This window comes from Typopeltis vanoorti, chromosome 21 (genome assembly GCF_054136105.1).
Source record: "Typopeltis vanoorti isolate ZY-2024b chromosome 21, IOZ_Tvanoo_1.0, whole genome shotgun sequence".
NCBI classification, from domain to species: domain Eukaryota; kingdom Metazoa; phylum Arthropoda; class Arachnida; order Uropygi; family Thelyphonidae; genus Typopeltis; species Typopeltis vanoorti.
Genome location: NC_143569.1, coordinates 27,412,688 through 27,438,489, shown reverse-complemented (window position 1 = coordinate 27,438,489; position 25,802 = coordinate 27,412,688).

Genomic DNA, 25,802 nt, shown 5'->3' with positions numbered 1-25,802 from the left:
TTTAAAGAACTACACACACACACACACACGAGCGTGCATAAGCCGTCTTGCCTAATGCATGTGTTTGACACGGTTAAACGAGGCATAAATGAATAAAGTTTCGTACAGTAAATAATTAATAAGTTGTTTCCGCTTATAAAAGGGCAGGAGAATGTCAATGTCTTCCCTTGTTTGCAAAAGTAGCAATTAATAGCGTTCGTTTTAATTTGCGTTGCAAATCCTCAGCAATTTCAAGAGACCACATGCGAAAGGGGAAGTCTTAGAAGACGTATTGTCTGCTTGTGTAGCTGCGAAAATCCATTTTACGTTCAATGCCGTCTTTTCACTTGTTTCTAAATCTTTCAGCTTCGGTGGTTTCAATCCTGCGAAACATCTCTTAATTTAATTAAACGTTACCTTATTTAAAATAACTCTTTAATTAATCTTTTAATGACCTACTCTTCACTTCCGGATTATGAATATTTTTTGTTTACTCTTTCATAATCTTTGGAATGGTTCAACGTACTAAAATAACCTTTTCGAAATTCGCCAGCGGAGTTGGCTGTACATTAGTTTGAAGCTATGCAAATTATTCCAACCACACACACACGTATACACGCCGTAGCATCATTCGTCGCTTTCAAGTGTCATAAATTCTCTAACCCGTAAAGCAGAAACTAAACATTCAGATAATTTGATAATTCACATTTATATCATTGGGCAGAATGAAACTAGGATAAGCATGGATGTGCTCATTCCAAATATGTACATGAAATGATGTGCTATAACCAGTGGAATTCATATGCGAATCTCCATCTACTATCTCTTGCAATCACCCAGTATAATAATGAGATCTTGTTGGCAGATACTGACGAATATGAACCGCTGAAATATATAAGACTATATTCCAACTACACTTCAAATCCTCATGAAGTTTTACTACTTCAGATCGTGCTAAGGTGGTTCAAGGTCGTAGAGAAATATTGAACTTATGAAAATGCGCTGAGTACTTTCTATAAGACTGGAGTTCCCAGCGTAAGCATACTCCAGATTATCTAAGGAGATAATTCCACTTTGTTCCCACTTTTGTGTAGTATAGGCAAAACCATTACCTAAAATTAAAATCATTACCTAAAATATGGCACTGCAAGAGAGTGCCATATTTTAGGTAATGATTTTAATCCTCTGATGTGAGACGACACATTGCCTATTGGAAATTTCTAGTAGAAGCGAGAGCTATCGTTGGCAGACTGCGAAGAAGAGTGAATTCATGTTGAAGAGGAGAAAGAAATAAGGTGATGCGAACTGGTCACCAACACGCGAAATCACGTGCTTTATACATAAAATTTCCCAACTGTTATACAAGCAACATAGTTACCACTTTAAAAACTACAATGCTCATAAAAGAGAAGTTAATTTTCCGACGTGTAATAATAAACAACTCATCTCACAATACGGATTCATTACCCTATTATCGGAATGGATTCTCCTTCTTCTGACATGCGCAGAAGTGTCGAAAGGTCTCGTGTCTGTGGGCGTACTATAGCTTAAAGAAGTCATATTACAAAAGTATGGCACAAACATTATCAATGTGAAAATTAAATGTTGATGAAATGTAGCCAAAAATTCGGCTTATTCCTTAGTTATTCTGTAATTTGATTTAAATTTTCACATCGAAAATGTTTTTTGGTCTCTAGAGCAAGATTCTTTCTATCTAATCCAGTACTAAATATAGAAAAGTTTTCACAACACATTCGGCAGGTGGGATTTACGCAACACACACAATGATCGATACTGCAAAACCAGTGCTTCATATAGAATGATCTATCTATTAAATAAATCTATTTACCCAAGTAATTTATATGCATGTTTACATTTCGATAAATGGACTACATCACTTATATACATGGCTCGATGTGTTAATTCCGTGGCCTATTTGATATACATCGAAATTCTCGTGTTTGATCAAGTAACTGTGGGCATACTTTCAACCGCCAAACTCTCACATTCGTACGTAATCTCCGGAGAGAGGGTATGTATAGAAAACTGCAAACATGGCATGTTTACAATCCAATTGCTGTGCTGATGTTTGCTGGAACATAATATTGGTTGTTTCGTGCCCTGTGCTATAGGCTACACGAGCTAGTTACACTACTTTTATTTTTTTTTATAGTTCTTTTATGGGAACCAGTACTTTTATATGATAGAGATGTGAAAGTATGTAAGAAACGATTCGTTATGCTAACAAGACGTTAGCTATAACTAATAAGTGAAGTGTGACGAATACGAAACATAATAGCCAAGTAACAGATTCGAAATTTCTGTAATATAAACATGTGTGTTAATTCTGCAAATAACATGGCATGCACGATCTGCACCAAATATGACATATGGCAAAGTTCGACTTAATAACAAATAACTGCAGTTCTGTTGATTTATTGGGTTTCTTTTTAGTTTAAGTAGACTTGTTATACGATCCTTTCAGTCGAGCATGGCAACAAGGCCTTGAAATATCGTCAGTCACTTCAAGGTTGCGAAGATCTTCTTACGGTCTTTGCAGCAAAGGAATTTCTTATTGCAGTAGTCTATTGAGCTACTTGTTGTGTTTAGGTAACACGTGTAGTGAAGCTAGGTCGGATAGTTTAAAAAACAACATACGTAGGAGAGACCACGACGCAAATGCAAATATATCTATAAATTGAGTATTTTCATTAACTGGTTTGTTTTTCGTAAACGGAAGGAAAAAAAAAACCAAGTGTTGTTGCATTTAATACTGAAAATGTGAAAAAAAAAAGTATTTTATCTTCATGGGATTGTTTATTGAAGTAACATAACGCCTGAATTCTTGTTATACTAGACAAACACGCACCCCCCAAAAAATAATAATAAATAAATAAAATAAAATAAATTGACCGTTAAAGACCAATATTAAAGTTTATAAGACGATCCTGAACTCACAAGAAATTCTTAATAAAATCTCTTTTTAGGGGGGTATGAAAAATATTCTTCCTCCAAGTCAGAAATGGAATATCGAAATATGGAGCTGAATAAAATAAAAATTAAAATATTTGCTTTGAAAGTTAGAATGTAGTATGGATAAATAGAAAAAAAAATAAAGAAATACAACAATTTCCCTGCAGGATTATATAATTTACAAGTACAAACAAATCCTTATAAGGACTGGCTTAAAGGGGCGAAGCAAGAATGCTTTTCATCTTCCCCGTTATCTGTAGAGGGCAGTGTATGGATAAGGTGTTATTGAGCTATTAAAGCTCTGATCGTGGCAGGAGGGTAACAGCAATAACCGAGCCTCAGTTAGAACTTCATTGGCTACAGCATTGCCATCCATTACCCTCCAAAGGTATTGGATTGAAATCAATCTAATACCAATTCCGATCTCAAACAAATCCAATAAATTTCCCTTTTTCTTATATGACTGTTCATATTTATTTTTATTGGTGTATTAAAATTTATTCTTATTTATTACTTTTTCCATAATAGTTTACAAAGTTTTAATCATGATCTTTTTATATTTTATTTATAGCTATTTATTTTTTAACTAGACTCTTCGAAACTGGTATATAAAATGCTAACTTATGAATTATAAATAAAAGATCAAATTATATTGATATTTCCAAGAGAAATAAAAAATAGATATACTGGGAGGCATGTAAAAAGTACGACATCACGCACATCTGTATCATTATATTTCTCCAGAGTTACAGATATTTTAAAATCACACTTCATTACTCAAATTCTTTCAGTAAACTAAAATTTCCATTAACGCTTGTTTCTCTGGCATTTTTCCAGTTGCTAATATCTATTAGTATACACAGATTTTTTTTTTTTACGAAATAATCTGACAAACTTCGCTGTTGGCGCTAACCGCTTTTGTGTTATATAAAACCACCAAGTGATGGCGCTATAATCGGAAAAACAATTGTGGACATAAATGTTTCTCGTCGTGCTGATCTCTAACAATGGGCATTGAATTGTTGTGTTTTGTATTTTGACACGTTACAACTTGCAAACTCCAAGTGTGGACGGACTGTTTTCTATTATAAATCTCCAATTTCGAATACACCAACAGCTTGTTATACGACGGTGTTCAATGTTATGCCATTCCAACACGTACTTTACCTCGTAACTTTTTTTTTTTTCTCCTCAATGCAAAGATCCCTTAAGCTAGGCGTGCAATGAGCGGTTCAAAGTACGCCTTGGGACACCAGTCAAATAATGTTCCTTGAAAACATCGAGTAACGATTCTAAGGTCAATATACGGACTTCCCTCACTTGCATAAACGCACGCACATAGTGGAGTAGATCCATACGTTTGACTAGTGACGCGTGCCGCTTGAAGAGTTTGTGGGGATTGTATATAAATCGCACCATGGCGAAGTCATCGATTGAGTACACAACCTGCAATAATATTCCTGTCATTATTACTTGGGAACAGTTCATTGCCAGAGGTTTATTAAGAAACAAATTTCGTGACTCCGTAATATACTTTTGAAAAAAAAAAAAAAAAACGAGCGTTGCATGTGAATCTGCTTTTTTATTGACCACTAGTATGAAACATTCCTCGTATTATAATATGCTTTTGAGTTAAAAAATTATCTTTCTTAATACATATACAATTATAATTTTTAATATTTGGATGACGATTTTGACCAGAGTTCAAGCTTTTTTTTTTTAATAGTTAGCTACTTTTCATTAGCGTATCTGACGCAATTGGACTCATGTCATCTCTGAATTTAAACAGCTACAACAAATATCATAATACTTATTTAATAAAATATAATTAATATTTATACTTGAAGTTTTCTAATTATTTTAATGCCTTAAAACTAAAAAAAAGTAAATTATTTAAATACACCTTTTATTTTTAAAAATATAATAGTATGACTTTTTTTAGTATTCCTAATGATAATAATGAATGAGGAGATTGATTGAGAATCCAATACCCTTGGAGGGTAATGGATGGCAATGCTGTAGCCAATTAACTGAGGCTCGGCAATTGCTGTTACCCTCCTGCCATGATCAGAGCTTTAAATGCTCATTAACACCTTATCCATACACTATCCTCTACAGATAACAGGGAAGATGAAAAGCATTCTTGCTTCGCCCCTTTAAGCCAGTCCTTATAAGGACTATAAATGATAATAACAGGGGAGGGAGGAATGACAAAAAGTGAGATTGGGAATCAATCGACCGTGAGATGCGGTGATTGATTCATTCAATCCAATACCCTTGGAGGGTAATGGATGGCAATGGTGTAGCCAATGAAGTTCTAACTGAGGCTTGGCTATTGCTGTTACCTTCCTGCCATGATCAGAGCATTAATAGCTCAATAACACCTTATCCCTACACTGTCCTCTACAGATAACGGGGAAGATGAAAAGCATTCTTGATTCGCCCCTTTAAGCCAGTCCTTATAAGGACTATTGATAATAACAGCAAGGATTTTAATAATCTTATGCCTAGTGGAGATGATACTTAGTAAAATGAATCTAGCATTTGATTATAATGGTGTCGATGACATGTTATTCTAGTATATAACAGTAGGGATTTTAATCATCTTATTCTAGTTTTCATGTTTACAAATTGATTCGTGATACTTGGCAAATCGCTTTAAGTATTCATTTCCTGTCATTCACCTTTATTTATTTTGTATAAATTCAAATGTCGGAAACAATGGAAGACCTATCATGAGTAAAACTTGATTATAAATCAACTACTCACATCGTTCAGAAAAATAGGATTGGAGCTTGAAACAAGATGCCCAGGCAGACTTACTCATTAAGTCACCAGTTAATACTGACACAACCTATAGTCTTACTGATATTAACTTCGAACAGCCACAGTCCTCCCTACAAGACCCCCACTCAGATTCTGAAGAAAAATGGGAAGAATTTCAAGTAATGAATAGGAAAAAAAGAAGGAAGATCATTGATACCAATGACGCTGTTGCACCGGATCCATTGGTTTTGAACGTTTATTTGAAAAAAGCAAAATATTCAATTGCCACAAATAACTAAATCAAAAACAAAAAATTATATATTTTGATTTTAATGGATGAAGCGTATATAAAAATTATAATTTTTTGTATCACTCTTATATTATATCCTGGGATTTCATTAGATCACCGCGTGTCGTAGTAACTAAATATGTGACGGCACATAAATACTGGGGAAAATGAACTAATGAATGGTTAGTTGTCCTGCTGTCTGTTTTAGTATTTCTCTCTTCAGTGTGACAAGTATTATACATGATCATTTCCCCTAAACAAAAATCATGAGTCTTTTGTCATCGGTGAGAATAAACGAAGTACGATATTAAAGTCGTTAAATTCAGCGAGTAGAGGTTTTTCGTATTGTTATATATTCCAACTATAACGAGAGACATCGTAAAAAAATGTTTTTCCTTTTTCCATCCGGAAAAAAAATTATTTACTTGAAATAAATTTTAAAGTAAAATATTAAAGTTACATATGCCCTTCAAAATCATGAATAATTTTTTCCTTAAAAAAAGAAGAGGTGAAGATTCTGATGATCAAGAAATGTCTACTTGCAGCAAAGCTAACGAACCAATTCGCACTAATAAATTATCAAAAACTGATACTTGCATTAATGAAGATTTGACTATTTTTAACGTTCAGCAACAAAAAAGCACTAATGAAACAACAGAAACAATAAGTTCATGTAAAAAGGGAACAATGAAAAAGAATGTAAAAACTCGTTTATATCAAGAGAGCTATCTAAAAATGGGATTTACGCGGTGTGGTGATAAATTAATTCCCAGACCTAAGTGTATTTTGTGTGGTTTGGTTCTACCAAATGAGGCTATGGTTCCTAGCAAATTATTGCGACATTTCTCCACGAAACATGACAACTTGTCGAAAAAAAATCCTGAATATTTCAAAGCGTTAATATGATTACAAGAAAAACAAAGTTAAAGTTTTGTAAGAAAGTTTACAATTTCCGACCGAGTTCAAGAAGCGAGTTATTTAGTCGCTGAAATAATTGCGAAGGAAATGAAGCCTCATACTATCGGCGAAACCCTGATTCGTCCGGCCTTCAGCAATTGTGAGAACAATTTTTGGTACTGAAGCAGAAGAAGAAATAAAGAAGATTCCATTATCAAATGATACTATGAGTAGACATATTAATGATCTGTCAGTCGATATTGAAAAGTCAGTTATAACCAAAATAATCGAATCAAAATTTTTCAGTTTGCAGTTAGATGAGTCAACTGATATCGGTAGTAAAGCACACTTACTTGTTTTTACTCGATTCATTGAAGATTTTATCGAAGAATTCTTCGATAATTTTATTCTTCGATAAAATTATCGAAGAATTTCTATGCTGCAAGGAATTTGAAAAAACTACGACGGGAAAAGATGTTTTTGATATAATGAACACATATTTTAATACAAATGGTCTATCTTGGAAAACTTGTGTGGGTATATGTACAGATGGTGCACCTTCTATGGTTGGAATTACAAAAGGGTTTGTTTCCTTTGCTAGAAAAGAAAATGAGAACATTATAACGACTCGTTGCTTCATTCATCGTGAATCATTGGTGGCAAAGACAATAGGCTTGGAATTAAAAAGTGTGTTAGAAGAAATCATTCAGATGGTTAATTATATCAAGGCCAGACAATTAAAATCTAGAATATTTGCAGGACTATGTGAAGAGATGCAATCTCATTACAAGAATCTTCTTCTTCATACCGAAGTAAGATGGCTTTCAAAAGGTCGCCTATTGGATCGTTTTTTTAACTTAAAGAAGAAATATTAATGCTTTTCCAAAATGAAGACAAACCAGAATTCTATAAATTATTACAAGATGATTTTTGGTGTTCTAAACTAGCCTATTTAATAGACATATTAGCTCATCTGAACAAGCTGAACTCCAACATGCAAGGAAGAAATGAGAATATTTTGACATCTACAGATAAAATTAAAGCTTTTAAAGATAAAATAAAAATGTGGAAGATAAAATTAAGCACCAACAATGAAGAAATGTTCCTTAAAGTTGCCTCCAGAAAATGTAAGAACACTGATCTGCAAAAGCTTTTTATAGTCATTTAACATCGTTAGAAGAAAAAATTGACCATTATTTTCCAGACATTTCAGTCAATTTATACGATTGGATTCGAAATCCATTTGTAGAGTCAACATCAGCAATGAATGAATTAAGTCGTATAGAAGCCGAAAAATGAATTGATATAAGTAACGATCGTATACGTTGAGATTGAAGCATTCAGAAATGTGTCTGAATTCATTTTGGATAACAACTATGGAGTACCCCAATATAGGATTCAAAGCACTTAACATCTTATTGCAATTTTCTACATCTTATTTGTGTGAACTGGGTTTTTCTGCACTCGTAAATATTAAAACAAAGAAGAGAGAAAGCCTAAAGGCCCTTGAAAATGAGATGAGAATGTCTTTCAAAAACATGCCTAATATCAAAGAAATATGCAAACAACACTAGGCACATATTTCACATTAAGTTCATATTTTATTATCTGAACCTTTATAATAGCTTTTGTTTGGTATGTTTTTGGGTTGTTTGAAAATAAACCAATTTCGTTTAAATAAAATATGTTTTTTAAGCACGCTTTCCTTCATATCTTTAGTATCTGTAATATCAATTTATTTATGGGTTATATATGCGAGTCTTTCAGAATCAATTAATCGGCACTTTACTCTCTATAAAAAGAAAATAATACTAGGGGTGCCGTGAAATTTATTTATTGATTTTAGTGTGCCGCCAGGCAAAAAAGTTTGAGAACCACTGGGTTAATATAAGTACAGAGCGTGTCCCTCCAGTAATCCTGGGATCTAAAGAGAAATGGCCAGAACTGGCCTGGAACATGAAAAACAATCACATCAAATTTAGTAATGAAAAAATACGACGTAGGATGTTCGTATTCAGCCGGAGTCAAACACTACAGAGTACTAACAAAATTATTACACGATTTATTGATGCTTTACCACACATTTGCCCTAAAAAGTGACAAAAGCTTAAAGTCGTAATAAAAGGAATTGTAGAATTCATAACTACCGAAGAACTCCCAGCAGATTTGATAAGACAGGGCTTTAAACCCGTAAACATATCAAGAATGCACAGAGGAGATAAACATCCAATGCCGCTAGTTCTAGTAGAGATTAATAAGGACAGGCATGCAATTTACAATTTAAAAAAGTATGTGATGTTATGATCAAAATAGAATCACTCCGTTCGAAGGCATCATCCGATCATTGTCATCGACGACCAAAACACGGGCACGCTCAAAACCGCTACAAAACAGAGTTCCGCTGCCTGAAGTGTGGAGATAAACATCCCACGTCTTCAAATGTGAAACCTCTTACAACATCAGCAAAGTGTGCCAATTTTGGGGGTCCTCGTCTGGTTAATTATAAAGATTGTACTCAACACCCAATTAATCAAAATATAGCAAAGAAGGCCCGCAACTCTAGCACTGAAACTGCATCCAGTAAACCTATACCAACTACATCTCAATGACGTACTTCCTCGTCAATCTCCATGAATAAGTCTTATGCTGATGCAGTAACAATGAAACCAGTTTCCTCTGTTCATCATCTCCCATCTAATTCCAATAAGTCTGCCATGGTAATAGCCACCCTAGGTGAAATGCTGATTGAATTTAGCATAAAAAATCCTCCAGATTGCATTTTTGGAACCAAATGGCATCCTTAACAAAATGTTCCAACTACAGGAGTTTGCTTCCCGTTTAGATATATAAAACTCTAGCTCGTCAAGAACTTAAGAGGGCCTACTAATTTAGTCCGCTATGCTATCCGAGACTTCCGTAACCAGCACTGGGACAACACGCTCCGATCTCTGCAACCGGATGACCAATCTCTATGGAAATTTTTCACATCTCTCCGCTACACACCAAATTATGTTCCACCAATATATGGCAAACATGGCATCGTATACCGTGAAGATGAAAGAGTGGAAGCGTTCGCAGACAGCGTTGAATTACAGTTCAGTCCCAACTACACATTTTCAGATTTATCATTTAATGTCCAAAGTGCATCGACAGGTACGTCGCGCTCCGAATCACCGTATCCATCAACCGAATATCCGCCCAATCTCTCCAGCTGAAGTTCGCGGAATCATAAAAAAAAAATTCAATAATAAAAAGGCTCCTGACCCTAATGGAATCACGAACTAAGTTATTAAATGACACAAAAAGTAATCGTGCTAGCAGGAATGCAATGCTGAGACTTAGCTAATTTTCCAACTAGGTTTTAAACAGCAGGTATAATTTTAATTCTCAAACTAGAAAAAGATTTGAAATTTCCTCAAAACTACCGACTCATTAGCCTTCTCTCCTGTCTCGGAAAGCTATGAGAAAAAAAAATTCTAACAGGTCTGTAAGAAACATCCAAGAATAACACCAATATTTCAGAATTGATAAAGTAAGGTATAACTGATGTCAACAACACCGTACGTGACCTCATCTTTTATAGTTACCCTTCTCCTGAATTTACTTGATTCTCAAGCGGCTGCAACGCTGACCATATGTACTTTTTACCTCAATAATTTATAATAATTTCTACTGCGAATTTAGGATTTTATTTCACCCAAAATCCCATCATATTTCTGCCAGGGTTAAAAAAAAAATTCTTGCAGTCTTTAATTCTTTTTAGCAGCCAGAAAAATTATAAGGAACATAAGGCCACTAGCAATTAACCTCTAACATTACCTCGCGTCATTACCTTAATACTTAGTAATTAAGTACATTTGTCCTGCCCTACAACTGAAGTATTGCTCGTATAGTTCAATAAAATACGACGCAAGTTCTTTGTTCTAACAGGAACGGTCTATTAAGCACGAAGCAAAATAATGTTTTTTTTTTTATATACTTTGTAATAGCTTTTTAAACAATAACAAGCAAAATTTGACTGTTTAAGTTATCGACGACATTACGTTTTTATTATTTTTTTTCTCCTCGTTATCTTACACAGACAGATTCCAGTTAAATTATGCATATCTGAGAAATGCATTTTAGCTAAGAAAATGTAATAAATTCATTTTTATTTTATATATACGTATTTTTTCACCTATAAAGTTTATACGCAATTAACATTCAGCTCTGCGTATGACGTCACGCACGAGATGCCATAGCAAGAACCGAGTAAGTGCCATGACGTGAACGTGTAACTTGCCTTGTTCGTCTGCGTTTCATTGCGCGTGGAGTGTCATATCGCGTGCCAAACGTAATTAAAGCCAACTGTTGTTTTACTAGAGCGTAAAGAGTGTTTAGCAAGCCACCTTTTTTTTTTGCTTTTTCTGGAAAGCTTTTGTGGTGCATATTCTGCGCATTTATCCGTCTTTATTTCGATTAACGTGAAACTTAAAAGCAAGAATTATAGCCTGCATTATATTAAAAGAGGACAGAAACGGGTGGCTACTGACAAACTGCTTTACAGATATTAAACCTAACTTGTTAAATTGTAGGAGAACGTAAGAAGAATGATACAGCAAAATATGCCACGACGAGATATTTTATAATAAATGTTTCTAAAAACAAAATAGCATCAAAAACGGTCACGCAAGCGAATAGGAGAATTCTGAAATGACTATTTTTATGAATTATGTATCTCGAGCTACGCCCATCACGGTAAAGTAAATATGATCCGACTCGCTAATGTGGTTGCGATGAAGAAAATATCATGAAGGTATTTTCTGATCTTCTGCTAACCGAGAAGATTAAAAATAATAATAATAAATGGCATTTAGAGCACAAAAATATTATATACACACCCCTAAGAAACGAACGGAAGGGGCGGGTCGTAATTTAGGCTCACGTTCTAGTTCGAATGTTTTTATCACCCGAGTAACTGTAGTCATGGCAGCATCGCATCTTCCTCGAACACAGGATTAAAACATCCAGATTCCTTGATTAAAATCAATTCGGAATGCGAAACCCAACTCTTCGGTATTTCCATCAATTACCCATGTTTAAAATGATCGTGAAATAAGTTCGGGACGAGACTTGTGTTATACACTGCTTGGAAAGAAGTTAACGGGCGCCATAGGGTTAGGAACAAACAGCCATGGAGCGCAACTTAATAAGATGAAGGACATCCTTTCGCTGTGATGCCCGCAGCAGTCCTACGGGGCATATTTTTCCACAAGCGTACGATAGCAATCAACGGAAATATTGGACCATTCTTCCTGCAGGCATGTAACGAATTCCTGCACTATTGAGGGGAAGACGTCCCTTGACCTAACCCGACGCTCAGTTCATCCTACAGATGTCCAATAGGGTGATTAAAGTGTCGGGACGTTCACGTCTTCAAACCACGCAGTTACGGAGCAGCCTCATAACACGATGCATTGTCTTGCTGAGAGAAACAATGGTCAGTTCCGTAGAAATGCCACAAAGTACGAAGCATTGCATTGTCCAGAATGTTCCGATATCTCTCAGAGTTCAATTTTCGTAGCACCACAAATAGAAGTCCGAGGCCAAACTAAGAAAAACAGGACCATACCATCACACTACCACTTCGAATTTCCTAGTTGGGGTTATTCACTCTGGTAAGAGACGTTTACCGAACATCCGCCACACCTGTTCGGCAGAGGGTGTAGCATGATTCGTCCTTCCATAACAGAGCTTTCCAAGTCTCACCATTGACGCTCTTTGCACCACTGAAGAAGCCACTGCATGTTGGGGCTTGCATATTGCGGCTCTACGTAGGAAACCGATGTTGTGAGCCTCGGTTCTGAATGGTTTTTGTGCAGACTGGTGTTCCAGTCGATGCCCTGAACTCCACATTCAACGTGTCGGTCAACGAATTGCGGTTTTTATATATTATCCTTCGTAGCACCCCTACGGTCATGTTCGGTGAGTCGTCCATTGCTGGTAGCGGACTCCTTGTGTTTCCATCTCAGTATGGTATCACTGATTGTTGACTTGGAATGGTCCAATTTTTCAACAATTTGTGGAACAGATCGGCCTGCAACATGGCATCCCATCACAACGCCTCTTTGAAACTCCGTCAGTTCCCTTCTCGCAGGCATTTCACACGGACACAGTTCCAATGACTTGGGAGCATCATATTCCTCCAGTTCTTATAGGCTACAAACACGTGACTTGTTACATGGCACGATGCACCTTGCCGATGGGGGTGTGCGTAGAATTCTTTCCAAGCAGTGGACACACACACACACACACACACACACTGCGCGGCATTTAATAATGATTGTTATTGCCCTCAGAGCATCATGGGCTCATCAAGGGAGGTCATACTTTTTTTTGAATCCATTCACACACACACACACTTGCATCCACCTCCGAATGATAAGCCATTCTCGTCACGCACTTCCCCGTAAGGAAAAATCTATGGCATTCATTCTCATCTTCCATGAATGCCTTCTCACCTTCTGTTCATTCAACATAAAATTCAAAATCGCATTCATCGGCATACTATATGACCCTTTCAGAGGTGTGAAGGTGTCTATCATATGCCCGTCTCTTCTGTATGCAGTCCACAAAGTCTCATCTTAACACCAATTGAGCCTTTTTCACTGTATAAGCATCACAGCCGTCTCGCTAATCGAAAGGTTGGTTTTATTTTTGTTTTCGCACACCAAAAGAAATCCCTTTAGAATTCTATGACAATCAGATCGATTATTTTATGACTCGTTCCACTCATAAGCGTACGTTTGTTTTACGCCTTTCCTGTAGATATTTCACTATTCGGTTCATGTGACAGAAATAATTCCCCCTCTCGTCCAACCATGTCAATGGACAAGTAGCAATCGGTCCATCCGATTTGAAAGCTTTATTTAGAATATATTTCTCAGTAAAGCTGTCACTTCTAATGAAAGAGCATGAAGTGGTCTGAAAAATTTCGTCTTGTTAGTAATGATTTTGCATCATATCTGACGATATTTAGAAAGAGAGAGAAAGTGTGTGTGTGTGCGTGCGTGCGAGCGAGGGAGAGAGGGAGGGAGAAAGAGAATATGAAAATAAGCGCACATGGCGCAACTAGTGTGGATATTTTTTTGCCACAGTGCAAGCGAATTTTGAACAAATCAATAAACAGTTCTATTATTGCGAAAGCAGTTTTATAATAACCGTCTCTGCCATGGTAACCACAATAATGGTTGCTATGGAAATTGGTCAAGGAAATATTACCCTGAATATTGTTACCCGACTAAGAGTATTAGTATGTAACTTGAATAGTTGGTTTCATGATAAAATTTAAATAGTGGAGTATACAAAGGGAGGTCCCGAGTTACGTTATAACGAGAATCATTTATTTTATCCCGGAAATCATTTTCATTTCAGCAAAACGAAAAGTTTAAAAACGGCAGTTATTTCAAGAAATATAAAAATGTTTTAGTAAATGGACTTTGATTCATTTTGGTATCCACGCTTGTAAGTCGTTATAGGTCATGGAACCTGCTGCCATACGTTCTGTAATGGCGAAGCCGCAAATTCCAGTGAATCATAATGTGTTCTAAGGAAGTATATCAGCATGAATAACTAATGAGGGAAAAAATAATTTTATTATCTTTAAATAATTGCCGTTTTTGTGCACTGTTCTGTTGTTGGAAGAAAACAATAGGATTTATTTTTCGTCTCGCTCACGTATGTTGGTTTTTTGAAAATCTCTATACAACGTATGCACTAACATCCTTCTTCCCATTCCTTAAATCTTTATTAAGGGTTGTTAAACATCTTCCCTTAGTGAGATTAATCCTTCTGATTAAACTGTTCTTCCAAATAAAAAAAAATCGATATTATCCCCTTCATTTTTGTAAGACAAATAAGTATATCAAGGGCGCACGCGGACACGATGGATAGGGTAGATGAATGTACCATTTCTGCTTTTGAGGATAACCAGATATGTCGACCTCCCTTGTATGTGGCTTCTGAAACCGATTTTTCACCTCAGGGACATATTCCAACCTGGGAAATATGTGGAAGTCCGGTTGTATGTCTTGTTTTTGATGGGCGTATCCGATAGGGTTGACAGAAGGATTCTCGACTACAAATTCCTATATTATTATACCACATAGTGAATGCGATGCTACCATAGTACACCAGGACAATATAATAGGGAATCGTATTTAAAAACAGTCAATTTAAAATGTATTCCCGAAATTAAAACAAATATTTTAATTTTACGGTAATTAAAATGCAAAAAAAAAAAATGAAAAAACTGACATAGAAAGTCTTAATTGACTGACATTGATTATATCAGTATTTTGAATATCCCGAAGACGATGCTGCTAATACAAAAAAAAAAGAATACTATAGAAAAAACAATATACTATATTGTGGCTTATTTTTGAAATGATTTTAATCCGGGGAAAGGATAAAAACACCGAAGCATAATATATTCAGATATGTTAGATATTTGAGAGAAATCCACCGGCTTTTTTCTTTAGTTTAAAAGAAAATTCTCTCTTTTGGATATTAAGTGTGTACGTGTATGTGTGTGTGTGGGGGGGTAAAGATAACACAAGATCGAATATATGAATTTATAAGAGACAATGTAATTAAAATTTCACGTATGAAAATAGGTTATTGATAACCAATAATATTATATCAGTAGTTATATAGCTACGCATGACACGGTGATGTCTAGAATTGAAAATCTGCATTAATTGAATCATTATTAGCACTTTTAAGATTTGCAATGCAAGACATACATTTGTCATACCATTTTACAATAATCCCATCATCTCTGTTAATATTTTGCGACTGCTTTACAATTCAAGAAATAGCTTCGTATGTTAATTCTGTCTGTCGCGTATACTTAAAAAAATGAAATACAATACATCCGCTGTGAATATGAGAGACAGCCTTACTGAATACGCGATTGTAGTTCTGTTTGACGCATGTCAGTCAATATAGAGATAATTCCTAATTCTACATTCGCAAGGAAGAGTGCTAAGTCCTAATTACCTTTCAAATGCCTTAAATATTTCCCTATATTTTTCATAGGCTGATGGACAATCCTCAACATCTGTATTGCCTTGATATTTTCATTAGATTTTTTAAATAAGGTAGTGTTGTTAACGATCTCGTGCTGTTGTGCGAGTTGGGGAAATCTGAATATAGTTAGTTGCTTTTTTTAATATCCCGTTACGGGATTTTTGCAGTAACTTTTCTTTTCAAACGTGGGTAGGTAGGCTAATGAGCGTAGTTCTTCCTGTAGCGCTGTGTTGGAGGATGCGATTTCTTTGGTTCTGTTGGCAAGTGTTTTCATTATAACAGGTTTTTGTGAGGGATAATGATGTGATGGGGCATCTAAATATCTGCCAGCATGGGTGGGCTTACGGAGAAACGTGCATATCAGTTTTTATAACTAAGATTTTTCCCCCCCAACTTAGGTATGTAAAGCAATGATAACGTGTTTTTTTCTTCTTCTTTCCTTAGTCCAGGTTAAATTTAATGTAGACACGAAAATATCATCAGCTTGTTCGAGTCAAAGTTTGGGTTTTAATGAGGCTTTGTTGAGCACTACCGTCTTGAAGGCTTTCCATGTTAACAATGGGAAGGCAAAGACGCGCTTTAAATTCCAGACCGTCTGAATTTAACCATAGTTGAAATTAGGCGGTGAAAACATCCTTAATTTTAAGAACTGAAACTAACATTTGACAAAACAGGAAAAAAAAAATCTATTTCCTAATTTTTAAACTCTTCTAATTCTTTGCCATGACGTCACTAAATTCTGTTTAATCACATGCCAAACCCCAACACTGTAAAAGCATCTTGCAGAGACTATCAATAACAGCAGATTTGTGCTTAATGTTTCTTTTTTTTATATAAATCTCTTACTATCTTCAGAATATCTCATTATTTACAGGTTCGGTCAACGGCATTGATAACTGCTGATCGTTTTCTTGTTGTATTTTCATTTATTTATTTATTTTTATTTTTATTTTTATGAAATTCTATTCATCAAAAGTTCTAAATCGAAAGTACATTTCAGCACTGTAGGTAAAGGTTAGTTAATTCTCAGATCTTACCCTTCAAACTAAACAATTTTTTTAAGCCACTTCATCCCTACAATAAGCAGATTAACCATCTCGCAGGGAAATGATGTCCATCTCCCACCTAATGCCATGCACGTACGCTATTGACTACGGAGAGATTCCGATCATCAGCCTATTCAATTGGAGCCAAAGAAATTGTCAAAACTGTGTTAAGTTTGTCGGCCTACTAGGAAGAGTTATGATTTTTATTTAATTGATCCAATGACTCTTTTCTTTTATGGTGTTGAGCTTCATTTAAGATAGCTTTAGCTCTCCCCTTTCTATACGCTACATACAACCTATCTAGTTTGGTTCCTATCATGGATTTCGATACAAGATGTGTTAAAATTCTTGTATTCTGGCTAAGAGAAATACTTGATTTTAACACTTTTACTTTTAACACTTAATAACTTTTACAGCCGCCAAAAAAAAGCTTGGTGAACTTTTTCACACAAGTCTCTGCTTAACACCTTCGCAGATGCTAACTCTATACAAAGCCCAAATCCTCGCAGTTATGAAATTGTTGCATCGTTAATTTTGAAAATGCTAGGAACATAGCAAAACGTCGGGTTATTATATACAATCATGCTTTATAAAACCCGTTACAAACGAAACCTTAGTCGGAAATATGTGTGTACTAAAAGAAAGTTCTCTCCATTCACGAAAAAGTCGAAAATATTAGTTAGAACTTGATGCAAAAAATGCGTGTAAAGCAATTTTTATGATCTCTTCAAAAGTATTGACATTGTTGAAGAATAAAGATGTATGTTGAGATGGCAGCACTGGAAAACAATCTAACCGAAACGAATAAAAATTGCTAAACAATTGGGACGCTTTTATGTAACAATGGTTGTCTAGGTAGATATAAAAATCGTCATAATATCCTTATGTCGTTTTCTAAAAAAGACTGATTGAAATCGTGTTTATTATTAATTAGTATTGCTTTAAATTGCCGATAAATAAACTGTTTGGCATTAAAGTGTGCGCTTTTAAAATTATGGATAAACGAACTGTGTTTAATATTAAGTGTGTTTTAGTTTATACGTAGTTTATACAAGCATAGTCAATTAAATAATATCGACATATGTAATTCTATTATTTATTTTCTATCCAATACTACTTTTTAATCTATATTTTATCTAATTATCGAATTTGTTTTTTAAAAAATATGAAATAGATTTAACGCATCATTGATACAGTGGATAGCAGCGGTTATAGCGGTCCTGGATGCTTGTTACACCAAGTTCGACTTTATATATAATAAATTAATACCTTATATTATTGTGTAATATGTAACACAATATAAATTATTAAATTTGGTAATATATTCACTTTTTGATGAGGTTTTCTGGTCCCGAACACACCACATTAAACATTCTATTAACTGTCAAGTCTCTAATGAAAGTCTAGTATACCAGTTTATTAAAATCCCAGAGGAAAAAGGAATGTAAAGACGTATTTATTAGTAAACTTATAAAGAGGTATTAAGCCACTAATAATTTCTTAGCCTCTCAATAGTTATAAATTATGCATGTAAATCCGCATATATTATACGCACGCATGTTGAAGCATTTATTTATTTATTGTATTTTTTTTTCCTCCAAATTTCGAAATCATCTAGCTTATGTAAAGTAATTGCATTATTTATCTTAAAATCCCTTCGCTTGGTTTTTTATTAAGTCACGCTCTAATTCCCATAATGCTTTCGATCAGAATCGAATCCGTACATGAAAGGTTTCATCAAAAAGGTACGCAAGTTGGAAGATTATGGGAACTAGATGATACATCATTTATCGCAGTCACACGAGAGGAATAGTAAACCTGTAAGACAACAGTGCTTTCTTTTGAACATGTAAAGGTAATATTCCTCGGGAAAAGGGAACTCTAATGGAGAAAAGCTGTTCTAACTTTGATAGTCCGCTTGGGTTGCGTATCGATTTTCCAACAAACAGGATACGAATTTCGAATCGAACCAATAGGCTTTTCGAAGGCTGGAAAGGTATTGATATTACGTGATGTAACAGGAAATATTAGAGGTGTGAGTTAGCTCAAAAGGTGAAATATGATTTCGACTGCCGATCTGAATATTTTCAAAAGGTAAAGAGGTTGCGTGAAGTGAACGTTTTGTTTTGAGAATAAAGAAGAGGAATGGTGTTTACCATTCCTCTTCTTCAAATACATGTTTTTCAAATATATCTCTTTGTCACATAAACCCAAGTTTTTCTAGCCCTTGAGTTACAGAGTACGTTACGGAGGTAATGAAAGGTAAAAATATTTTCCGTGTTTATCCGTAAAAGTGATAATCTCAAGATATCTCCCCCTCCTAAGAATTATCTAGAGCGTACTCAGTAAGATCATATAATGAATAAAGGTATGCTTAAGAATAAGTTGAAGAGATTGGCAAAAACAGTATCTTGGAAATGATCTAATTCTTCTTATGTAATTTTCTATATTTAGACTAACACACCGCGCCATGGATTAACCAGTTGCATTTTCTCTTTCTCACGTTTATTGAGACGTTTATAAAGTGCTGTCTTCACACCCTTTCTCTTTCTTATAAATAAGAATTTTAGTTGTTTGTTAGAGTGGGCTCACTAAGGTGAGCGGGATGCTAAGCCATGGATTAATTCCTACAGTAACCAATAGATTCAGTCTATTCTATATGCACAGAAGGATTTACAGATTGTAGGAAGCTTTAAGATTAATGGCTCAAGATTAGCCACACTTATATCAACTCCATTACGGTAGCAAACTAGGATGGAATCTCTATTGGCCAGACAAACTCTATAACGGATATTAACAATCTAATTAAGCTAATTAAGTTATATACTTTAATTAGCTTAATTAAAGTTATATACTTTAATATCTATGGAATATTTTCCATTGTCTTTTTCCCAGCTACAAAAAATTATAAACCCATTGTATGAAAATGGATATAAACTGGGTTTTATATTCGCGAAGGATTTTAATTGATACTAAGTAAGAAATACCAACAAGTTTCGCCAACTTAGCTGTTGGCTTCCTCAGGGTGAATAAAAGAGATACAAAACAACTTAAACACTTAAATTACTCTTGAAGGAATGAACCGAATTGTATTTTTTTACAAATACAGAAGAACGCGTACATCCAACGCATGTGGATTAAATTACATTGGTCACACCGCAAGAAGTTTGGAAATCAGAAAAAAAAGAACACGTAGGAGATGTAAACAATAACAGAGTAGACAATTCTGGGTTAATCTTTCATTTCTCGAGGACAAACCATACCATCGAATGGGACAAAAGCTCCTTGTCCTATTTAGAGGAAGATTTACGCTCCCGATACATAAAAGAAGCCATAACAGTCATCCGTTCTAAACACAACATCAATAGAAACCAAGGATTAATTCTAGCTGATATTTGGAAGGACCTCATAGGTCCTTCCAAATAACTAAGCACGCCAGAGTTAAATTTCGCTGCTAATTACAGAACGTTCCTGCATAACAACAGTTGACCTCATACAACCTCCATGCGTTTGATGTACGGGTTCGGCTGTATTTGTAAAAAATACAATTGCGTGCGGTTCATTCCTTCAAGAGCAGTTTAAGTTGTTTTGTATCTGTTTTATTCACCCTGAAGAAGCCAAACAGCTAAGTTGGAGAAACTTGTTGGTATTTCTTACTTAGTATCAATTAAAATTCTTTGGCCAATAAAACCCAGTATATGTCCATTTTCTTACGTTTAGATGGTCGAAAATAACATAGAATCATCAAAAAAAAAAAAAAAAACAGATTGTATATTTTTTCTATTTAATTAATGTTATATAAATCTGCATTTTTATATATTATTGATATAATCCCTCAGTAAAAACCAAACATGGAACATATTTCTTCACGCATCTAATAAACAAGATGGTGATCTCAAAGTGGATGATAAAATTCATTTAAGATAATCATGGACATCCATGCCGACGGTGAAATTCCATCCGCAACCTACAGTTTGTTCTTGGGATAAACAAAACACGTCTCTATACATTAATTCGTTTTGCATCATGATATCGCCAATGGACTATTCATAAAAGAACTTTCAGTTTCTTTAACAAGCAGTTGTAACAATTAGCAAAAGCTACAGAAGAGTTGGTAAAGGAGTCTCAAATTATAAATCAATATTATAAGATTAGTAAAGTTCATTCTGTTCAGCTGCACAGCACAAACAAAAGGAAACGTCGTTTTATTTGAAATAAAATTCAACAGTGCAGTTGAACAGTATGCACTTTACTAATCTTATGCTCTATATAAGCAAACCCAAGTTTATTTATTTTTGCTCGAGTGGGATACTTTGATCAAGTTTTGTTTATTTATAGCCTATAACATAAGATCTTAACGTATACAATTCCGTATAAAATATTACTTGTTCCCACATCGTGCTTCCGAGAATGAATAATTCTGAGATCAAACAACTTTGTTCGAAGTAAAAAAAAAAAAGAAGCAGACAATGGACTATTCATAAAAGAACGCACGTATACAACTTAAAAGAACTTTCAGTTCTGTTAACTAGCACGTCTTGTTCTTTAATTCGACTCTGCGTGTGAGCGACTGGAGAAGTAGTTTCCCGGCAGTGATTAGTGGAATGTTGTGAGCGTGTTTCTAATCAGATCCAAAAATATAAAACTAAACAAAACTCCTTTAAATAAAAGACAATATTGGAGTTATAAAACGAAGTCATGAAGGATAGGAAATATTATTGTAGTTACTATGACATAATTAATGTTTATTGCTATTACTATAACTTATAATTTCAATTATCTTGTCGTTTGAAATGCAGAATTATAAATATTTTTTTTATCGATGTTGTTTTTCAGGAAGACCAAGGAAAATAACTTTATTTTCTATTCTTCGCACTTCTTTTTCTAAAAATAGCAACATAATTATATTTTACGTTCCTACATATTTTTATTTCAATTTCCCTTTTTAAGCTTCGTTAGGCAACAAGACCATCATATCCTGTTTGTTAGGAACTAAATGTACACGTGTCAGATATTATGGTAATTTTTATGCAACGCTTTGTTTGTTTAAAAATAAATCACATTAGTTATTAATGTGCGATGACTCTCAAACAACAAAAAAGTTTCAAAGATAGTCTCTCTCTCTCTTTAAAAAAACAAGAGAAAGAAAGAAAACGAGAGAGAGAGATTCATGAAGGAATTATTACTGCAACTGGGATCAACAACAGTGAATTTGGTAACGAAGAATTCGAGTTAACTAATTTTTGACTTTCCTTGTATAATATGCAATTCAATATACATTTTAATGAAGCAAAATATTATTTGATTTGAAAGTCAACATTTTATGTATTCATTAAAGTATCTAAATTTCCTCAAAAAAAGCTACTTTGCATTTTATAATTGGGAGTGAAATTCATAGAGAGGTTTCAGACTGCAACAGGTTTACATCTCCGGTCTTAACACCAAGGTTAAAATATTTGATTTCAATTTCGACTCCTATTAAGATTCCAGTTGGCCGAGTAGATAACCTATCAGCTCTCCGGCAATCACTATCATGTACACAAACAGGCCAGAGGAAACACCCAAATAATTTTCTTATGAAGTGAAGTGAACTGTTGGGGTGATTATGAAAAAAAACCAAACAAATATATATATATATATATATATATATATATATATATATATATATATATATATATATTTGTTTGAATTTTGAAAAAAAAAAAAAAAAATATATATATATATATATATATATGAGGTGTGGCTATTAAATAACGAGACTGGTTGCAAAAATGTGGTTTATTATTACAATTGTACAACTTAATTGTTATCCGCTTCAACATACTCCTCTCCTCTATCTACACACCGTCGCATACGAATTTTCCATTGTTGGAAGTAGTGCTGCTAGTCATCAGATGTTATCTTTCAGCAGCGCTGCCGTTTTCTCCTTTACCTCATCCACTGACTGAAAATGGGTGCCCTTCAATGCGGATTTCACCTTTGGAAAAAGATAAAATTCGCATGGAGCTAAGTCCGGCGAATGAGGTGGATGGTCCAAAACTGGGATCTTATCAACCGGATGATGCTTTACAGACAGTGCACTGTGGGCTGGAGCGTTGTGCTGATGGAGAATCCAAGTGTTGTTCTTTCACAGATGGGGTCTTTTCTTCCTCACTCGTTCTCTCAGTTTGGGCAGAACCTCAAGGTAATAATGCTGGTTAACCTGTCTAACCCTCTGGTACTCGTTCAACCATTACCACGCCATTGATATATAAAAAAAACCGATCAGCATTGCCTTCAGTTTTGAGTTGCTTATTCTTGCTTTTTTCATTCTCGGTGACGTGGGAGTTTTCCAGTGCATTGATTGTCTTACTCGCCGGACTTAGCTGCATGTGACTTTTACTTTTTCTAAAGTTGAAATACGCATTGAAGGGCACCCATTTTCAGTCAGTGGATGAGGCAAAGGAAAAAACGGCAGCGCTACTGAAAGATAACACCTGATGACTAGCAGCACTGCTTCCAACAATGGAAAATTCGTATGCGACGGTGCATAGACAGAGGATGGGGATTATGTTGAAGGGGATAACAATTAAGTGGTACAATTGTAATAATAAATCACATTTTTTAAACCAGTCTCGTTATGTAATAGCCACATCTCCTATATAATATATTCTCTTCCATTTACTTTTCAGAAAAGAATCTTTGGAATCGAAAAGGGCGAATTCAGAGAGCTCAGATACAATTGTACTTTAGAGAATTTTTTTTCTCTTAGCTTTAATGGGAACACAAAAAAAGTATTTCTACTAAATGTTTTAATTAACAGATAAAAGCATAAATCACATGAAAAGAGAATAATAAATCAATATAGTGAATTAATAAATCATAAACAGTATCATAAATGGACAATAAATGAACATGTTAAAACAGGGACATAAAAATGAATAAATCAACATAAAAAACTGAAAAAGCGATCATAATTCATATTTTGTATAAATGAGAATTAAAAAGGTAAATGAACATGCCGAACCGGATAAACTGAACTCTCCAAAGCGAAAGAAATAAACATACCTCATCATACATCAGCTGACTGCATTAATCCAGTCATAACAAATATCTGACGCACTTTAAAATTACTGAAGTATTTTATGCTAGAGAAAGATTCGGTGATTATCTTAATTGCAATTGCTAAGATAATCCTCTGGAAATTTTCATTACATTCTAGACAGTAACGACAGAGACAAAGGAGTTGATATAGTATTCTTAAAAGTATGCTCACCAAGTCTTTTAATTAAAGTTCCAGCTAAGAAACGCTAGAATTATTCAGGGTCATTTTAAATACCGTATTCAATGCTAGTGTTTTAATATTCTCGAAAAGACATGGAAATTCGTATGCAGGGATTGCCACCGGCTTGCTAGATGGAATTTCAATAAGGGTTGACACCGAGATGTTAAGCAAGAGGTCAGCCGCTTGGAAAACGTCGTAAGTATCCATCCATATGTAACAGTTTCCACCACTCTGTGTTTTTCGTATTTAATTCGTAGTTATTCTTCCGGACATGTTGCCGTTTGAACCCAAGTCTGACATTGCCTTGACAAATCCCAGCACATTACGCGATAGTCAGACAGACAAAAAAAAAGTCAGAAGGATCAGGAGAAGAGAATCAAAAAGAAATTTTTCCAGATAAACGAAGGAATTTTCAAGATGTGTGACTCGCTGGTTCTGACTTTCGAATACTGGGTTTTTAACATTTGCCTTTCAAACATCGCTAAAACATTCAGCAGAGAACGGGGCATCTACTGGCAATGATGTTAGTGCTACTTCCTCTGTCTTCCGCTTTATATGACGGAGGATCAGAATAATATTGTAGACAGACTATGTGTATTACGACACAATATATATTCATGGAGAGCGCTTTCAAAAATGTGATCTTCGTCAAGGTCTACGAATTTAGAAGAAAATAAACGGGTTGTGTCCATAAACTCATGAGGTTATATGGATTTCATACATAAACATCGAGGTTTCATTTAAATTCCTATCCCTATTTTGAAACAGATTTAATTTCATTTGTAGAAATTCATGATTTTCAATTTCCTACTTGCATATTATATTATTTGCTTTTTGATTTGAAACATCAATTATTTGATTTGAAACAATATAAAACTTGCTCGGTATTATTACCGATCAAATTGAAATCGAAGGTAAATCATACTCGACATTATGATCAAATTGAAATATTGCGATCAGGAAAGTATAAAGGTGTAAAAGAAATATATTTTAAAAATGTTAAAATATTTCATATATTTTAGGTTAATTCCTCAATATCAGCTACATTATTATTTATAACAAAATATGAAATTATTCTTAAAAAATTCTGTGTTGCGGTTTATAATATCACTTCCACATTAAACAGATATGCAAGAGTAGTTTTTTTTTGTAGTTTCCCAGTCCGTATACTTGCTTTGTTATTTAACATAGTGAATGAAATACGATGTTTTAGAATACAGAATGATGCTTTAATTTTAATTATATCAATAATTATGTTTTAATTATGTGAAGATTTCCTGATATTACCTGATGTCGAAAAATAATTGTGCCAAGTCAAAAATATAAAGCTCATGGAAATAACAAGCTACAGAATATTACTATCCCCCCCCCTCTGACACCAATTCTGTGACGTCATCCAAAAGGTATGATTTTTTATGATGCGACAGTTTTATTGTTGGCGAATGCGTGTTCATATTTATTTTCGCAATGGGGTTCAACTGCATCGATCACAACCGAAATGGATCTCCAGACTTTATGA